General features: G+C 43.4%; 1 long non-coding RNA gene across 1 annotated transcript; it reads left to right on the forward strand.

Moving 5' to 3' along the window:
* The first annotated feature begins 3,743 nt into the window (after positions 1-3,743).
* On the forward strand, positions 3,744-5,355 carry LOC139752618 (uncharacterized). Its single transcript, XR_011713543.1, has 2 exons — positions 3,744-3,957; positions 4,599-5,355. It is a non-coding gene; the product is annotated as an uncharacterized lncRNA (long non-coding RNA).
* The last annotated feature ends 645 nt before the right edge of the window (positions 5,356-6,000 follow it).

Genomic DNA, 6,000 nt, shown 5'->3' on the forward strand with positions numbered 1-6,000 from the left:
ACATCCTCTACCACTTCTGAAACCACACTGCTCTTCCCCAATCTGATGCTCTGTACATGCCTTCACCCTCTCAATCAATACCCTCCCATATAATTTACCAGGAATACTCAACAAACTTATACCTCTGTAATTTGAGCACTCACTCTTATCCCCTTTGCCTTTGTACAATGGCACTATGCACGCATTCCGCCAATCCTCAGGCACCTCACCATGAGTATAATATATTAATAATATATATAAATATATAATATATATATATATATATATATATATATATATATATATATGATACCTTATTATTTCTACATACTTTTACTTTAATATTATATATGAATAAATTAATATATATAAATATATATATATATAAATATATACATATATATATTTTTCTTTTTTTTTTGTCTATTCATACTTTGCCTGTCTCCCGCGTTTGCGAGGTAGCGCAAGGAACAGACGAAAGAAATGGCCAACCCACCCCCCCCCCCATACACATGTACATACACACGTCCACACACGCAAATATACATACCTACACAGCTTTCCATGGTTTACCCCAGACGCTTCACATGCCTTGATTCAATCCACTGACAGCACGTCAACCCCTGTATACCACATGACTCCAATTCACTCTATTCCTTGCCCTCCTTTCACCCTCCTGCATGTTCAGGCCCCGATCACACAAAATCTTTTTCACTCCATCTTTCCACCTCCAATTTGGTCTCCCTCTTCTCCTCGTTCCCTCCACCTCCGACACATATATCCTCTTGGTCAATCTCTCCTCACTCATTCTCTCCATGTGCCCAAACCATTTCAAAACACCCTCTTCTGCTCTCTCAACCACGCTCTTTTTATTTCCACACATCTCTCTTACCCTTACGTTACTTACTCGATCAAACCACCTCACACCACACATTGTCCTCAAACATCTCATTTCCAGCACATCCATCCTCCTGCGCACATCTCTATCCATAGCCCACGCCTCGCAACCATACAACATTGTTGGAACCACTATTCCCTCAAACATACCCATTTTCGCTTTCCGAGATAATGTTCTCGACTTCCACACATTTTTCAAGGCTCCCAAAATTTTCGCCCCCTCCCCCACCCTATGATCCACTTCCGCTTCCATGGTTCCATCCGCTGACAGATCCACTCCCAGATATCTAAAACACTTCACTTCCTCCAGTTTTTCTCCATTCAAACTCACCTCCCAATTGACTTGACCCTCACCCCTACTGTACCTAATAACCTTGCTCTTATTCACATTTACTCTCAACTTTCTTCTTCCACACACTTTACCAAACTCAGTCACCAGCTTCTGCAGTTTCTCACATGAATCAGCCACCAGCGCTGTATCATCAGCGAACAACAACTGACTCACTTCCCAAGCTCTCTCATCCCCAACAGACTTCATACTTGCCCCTCTTTCCAGGACTCTTGCATTTACCTCCCTTACAACCCCATCCATAAACAAATTAAACAACCATGGAGACATCACACACCCCTGCCGCAAACCTACATTCACTGAGAACCAATCACTTTCCTCTCTTCCTACACGTACACATGCCTTACATCCTCGATAAAAACTTTTCACTGCTTCTAACAACTTGCCTCCCACACCATATATTCTTAATACCTTCCACAGAGCATCTCTATCAACTCTATCATATGCCTTCTCCAGATCCATAAATGCTACATACAAATCCATTTGCTTTTCTAAGTATTTCTCACATACATTCTTCAAAGCAAACACCTGATCCACACATCCTCTACCACTTCTGAAACCGCACTGCTCTTCCCCAATCTGATGCTCTGTACATGCCTTCACCCTCTCGATCAATACCCTCCCATATAATTTACCAGGAATACTCAACAAACTTATACCTCTGTAATTTGAGCACTCACTCTTATCCCCTTTGCCTTTGTACAATGGCACTATGCACGCATTCCGCCAATCCTCAGGCACCTCACCATGAGTCATACATACATTAAATAACCTTACCAACCAGTCAACAATACAGTCACCCCCTTTTTTAATAAATTCCACTGCAATACCATCCAAACCTGCTGCCTTGCCGGCTTTCATCTTCCGCAAAGCTTTTACTACCTCTTCTCTGTTTACCAAATCATTTTCCCTAACCCTCTCACTTTGCACACCACCTCGACCAAAACACCCTATATCTGCCACTCTGTCATCAGACACATTCAACAAACCTTCAAAATACTCATTCCATCTCCTTCTCACATCACCGCTACTTGTTATCACCTCCCCATTTGCGCCCTTCACTGAAGTTCCCATTTGCTCCCTTGTCTTACGCACCCTATTTACCTCCTTCCAGAACATCTTTTTATTCTCCCTAAAATTTACTGATAGTCTCTCACCCCAACTCTCATTTGCCCTTTTTTTCACCTCTTGCACCTTTCTCTTGACCTCCTGTCTCTTTCTTTTATACTTCTCCCACTCAATTGCATTTTTTCCCTGCAAAAATCGTCCAAATGCCTCTCTCTTCTCTTTCACTAATACTCTTACTTCTTCATCCCACCACTCACTACCCTTTCTAAACAGCCCACCTCCCACTCTTCTCATGCCACAAGCATCTTTTGCGCAATCCATCACTGATTCCCTAAATACATCCATCTGTCAGCGGATGGAACCATGGAAGCGGAAGTGGATCATAGGGTGGGGGAGGGGGCGAAAATTTTGGGAGCCTTGAAAAATGTGTGGAAGTCGAGAACATTATCTCGGAAAGCGAAAATGGGTATGTTTGAGGGAATAGTGGTTCCAACAATGTTGTATGGTTGCGAGGCGTGGGCTATGGATAGAGATGTGCGCAGGAGGATGGATGTGCTGGAAATGAGATGTTTGAGGACAATGTGTGGTGTGAGGTGGTTTGATCGAGTAAGTAACGTAAGGGTAAGAGAGATGTGTGGAAATAAAAAGAGCGTGGTTGAGAGAGCAGAAGAGGGTGTTTTGAAATGGTTTGGGCACATGGAGAGAATGAGTGAGGAGAGATTGACCAAGAGGATATATGTGTCGGAGGTGGAGGGAACGAGGAGAAGAGGGAGACCAAATTGGAGGTGGAAAGATGGAGTGAAAAAGATTTTGTGTGATCGGGGCCTGAACATGCAGGAGGGTGAAAGGAGGGCAAGGAATAGAGTGAATTGGAGTCATGTGGTATACAGGGGTTGACGTGCTGTCAGTGGATTGAATCAAGGCATGTGAAGCGTCTGGGGTAAACCATGGAAAGCTGTGTAGGTATGTATATTTGCGTGTGTGGACGTGTGTATGTACATGTGTATGGGGGGGGGGGGGGCATTTCTTTCGTCTGTTTCCTTGCGCTACCTCGCAAACGCGGGAGACAGCGACAAAGTATAAAAAAAAAAAAAAAAAAAAAATATATATTTATCCCTGGGGATAGGGGATTAAGAATACTTCCCACGTATTCCCTGCGTGTCGTAGAAGGCGCCTAAAAGGGGAGGGAGCGGGGGGCTGGAAATCCTCCCCATCGTTTTTTTTTTTTCCAAAAGAAGGAACAGAGGGGGCCAGGTGAGGATATTCCAAAAAAGGCCCAGTCCTCTGTTCTTAACGCTACCTCGCTAACGCGGGAAATGGCGAATAGTTTAAAAAAAGAAAAAAAAAAAAATATATATATATATATATATATATATATATATATATATATATATATATATATATATATACAATGTGTGTGTGTGTGTGTGTGTGTATCCAATGAATCACAATGTCCTAATGTTGTCAAAAATTACTTTGCGTTTCAGATGACGCCTAAGGGTTTTCTTCCATTGGTGTTGGTGCTGAATGTGGCGGCGGCGTTGGAGCCTTTATCCTATTCGTTGGTGCCTTCCATTTATACAGCAGATCGTCTCTACTATCCTGAGACCAGTTGCCTCCCTACGACCTATCATCTCACCCACTACAAGACGAAGACAAACGAGGTAAAAACTGCTTGAAGACTCACGGTCCGGGTATGTGGGCAGGTCCAGGAGGTCAGGTAGGGGAGGACTCGTAGCTCATACTTTATCAGATAATCTTACACTTTTAGAGTATCTCAGTTCTACAGTCGTCCGTCCATACATATGTAGCAAAATCTTCTGTGCAGGTTTTGAACAGGATGTATATAGGATATGTATATTACGGTGGAGAATGTAAATGGATAGTGTGCGATGTTCAGGTATGTCTAGTAACTCACTAATGGATGATTTAAGAAGTGAGATGTATGAGCAGGTTTAGCAGGTCAGCAGTGGTAGGACTCATGAAACGGGAAAGGTAGGGCAGATCCAGCAAGTTAAAAGTGTTGTAGGGACTTAAGAGATGGGATGGTGGAGCAGGTCAGTATTAGGAGGACTTGGGGGATGGGATAGTGGGGTAGGTCCACAAGGTCAGTACGAGAGAAACTGAAGGGATTGGATGCGATGGGATGGTGGAGCAGGTCCAGCAGGACAGTACTTGGGAGACTTATGGGGTAGGATGGTTGGGCAGGCCAAGTAGAATCAGAAATGCCAGTGCGGATGAATTTGCTACAGGCTTCATCGATGAAAAAAAAAATGCATTTTATGTTATTTTCTCCCAACTCCAGGTCCCGGTGTATTCCACCGTATACAAGTCTCGGGTCGTCCCCACCACCAGATACCGAACTAGGCACAAGACCCATTACGTCACCAGGTACGAGACCAAGGAAGTTCCGCGGTACGTCACCCAAACTACTGTAAAGACTTTGGCTGAAGTCGTGACTCGGGTCCAAACCAAATACAGTACCCGGTACCGATCCCGTTACATCACTAAGACCGTATCATCCCACACAACCAAGACCGAATACAAGTCCGTGTACAGTAACCCCGAGACTAAGACCGTGTACAGCACCACTCATAGGCCTCATTATGAGACCAAGACCCACAAGGAGCATGTGACGCACTACGTGACCAAAGTGATTCCTCAGTACCACACCGTCACCGAGACCCATCGTGGCTACAAGATCGTGTGCCCCAGTCACAGCGACCGGAACCCAAGGCCCTGGTAACTGGCTAGTCTAAGAGATGCCTTATCGTTGATATCTGCTCTCCTATCGCTTGTTACAAGACTGTGTTGATAGAATTATATATCATACTCTGTGGCTGCAGCCTTTTGATAACTATCAATCTTAACTAATACATTGGCAGCATCAGCATGTCACCAAAAAGCTATTCGACTATCACTGTTTTGTATTTTCATGCTTTTTCTTTGCTTTCATAAAATAATGGAAAATGAATAGCGACTTCTGAATAACCATGTTCTTAAAATGTTATGATTTCATCACTGAAAAATCTAATACTCGTAAGTAAATGCGAATGGTTGAAGTTTTCATTCTTTATCCTTCCTTCATTGTGATATACAAAGATGTGTCAAGCATCATTAAGATTGAACCGTAGTGGAAGTTGCAAATTTATACTTAATTGAAAAGATTGTTGTTCCTTGCTCCTAAGAACTCCTGATTGGTATACGGGAAGCCTGACTGGATTAGACGTGCTAGTAAACAGAATCAGACAGAATGTGTATTGATACTCAGGGTGGTACTACCGTCCTGACTGAGGAGTGTTAAGGTGGCGCCTGGAACCATCTTACACCCTCGTGTTAGGATTGCTGGTCTTACTTTCTGTCTCATCACAACGGGACTACATGGCTAATCCTACCACCACCTTACAAACACCATACACCTACTTAAAATTAGCTTATCAATTCTTTCATATAAGAACTCTTGCCAATTCCTGTCCACTGGAAGAATTTTAAGTATCATCATGACACAATCCGACCAATCCATGGCCCCTAGTCCACGGCATCATGAGGTGCTAAGAAACTCTGGGTTTCTGCGTGGCTCTTCTGTCAATGAGAAAGAGGGCTTGGCAGTGGTAATACAAGCCTCATCCCACTAACTTTCCCTCTGTCTTAGACCTTTCTCCTTTTTCTATTCACAATACCAACACCCGCGGTCTCTTAAGTAACGT

This window comes from Panulirus ornatus, chromosome 13, assembly GCF_036320965.1.
Source record: "Panulirus ornatus isolate Po-2019 chromosome 13, ASM3632096v1, whole genome shotgun sequence".
Lineage (NCBI taxonomy): Eukaryota > Metazoa > Arthropoda > Malacostraca > Decapoda > Palinuridae > Panulirus > Panulirus ornatus.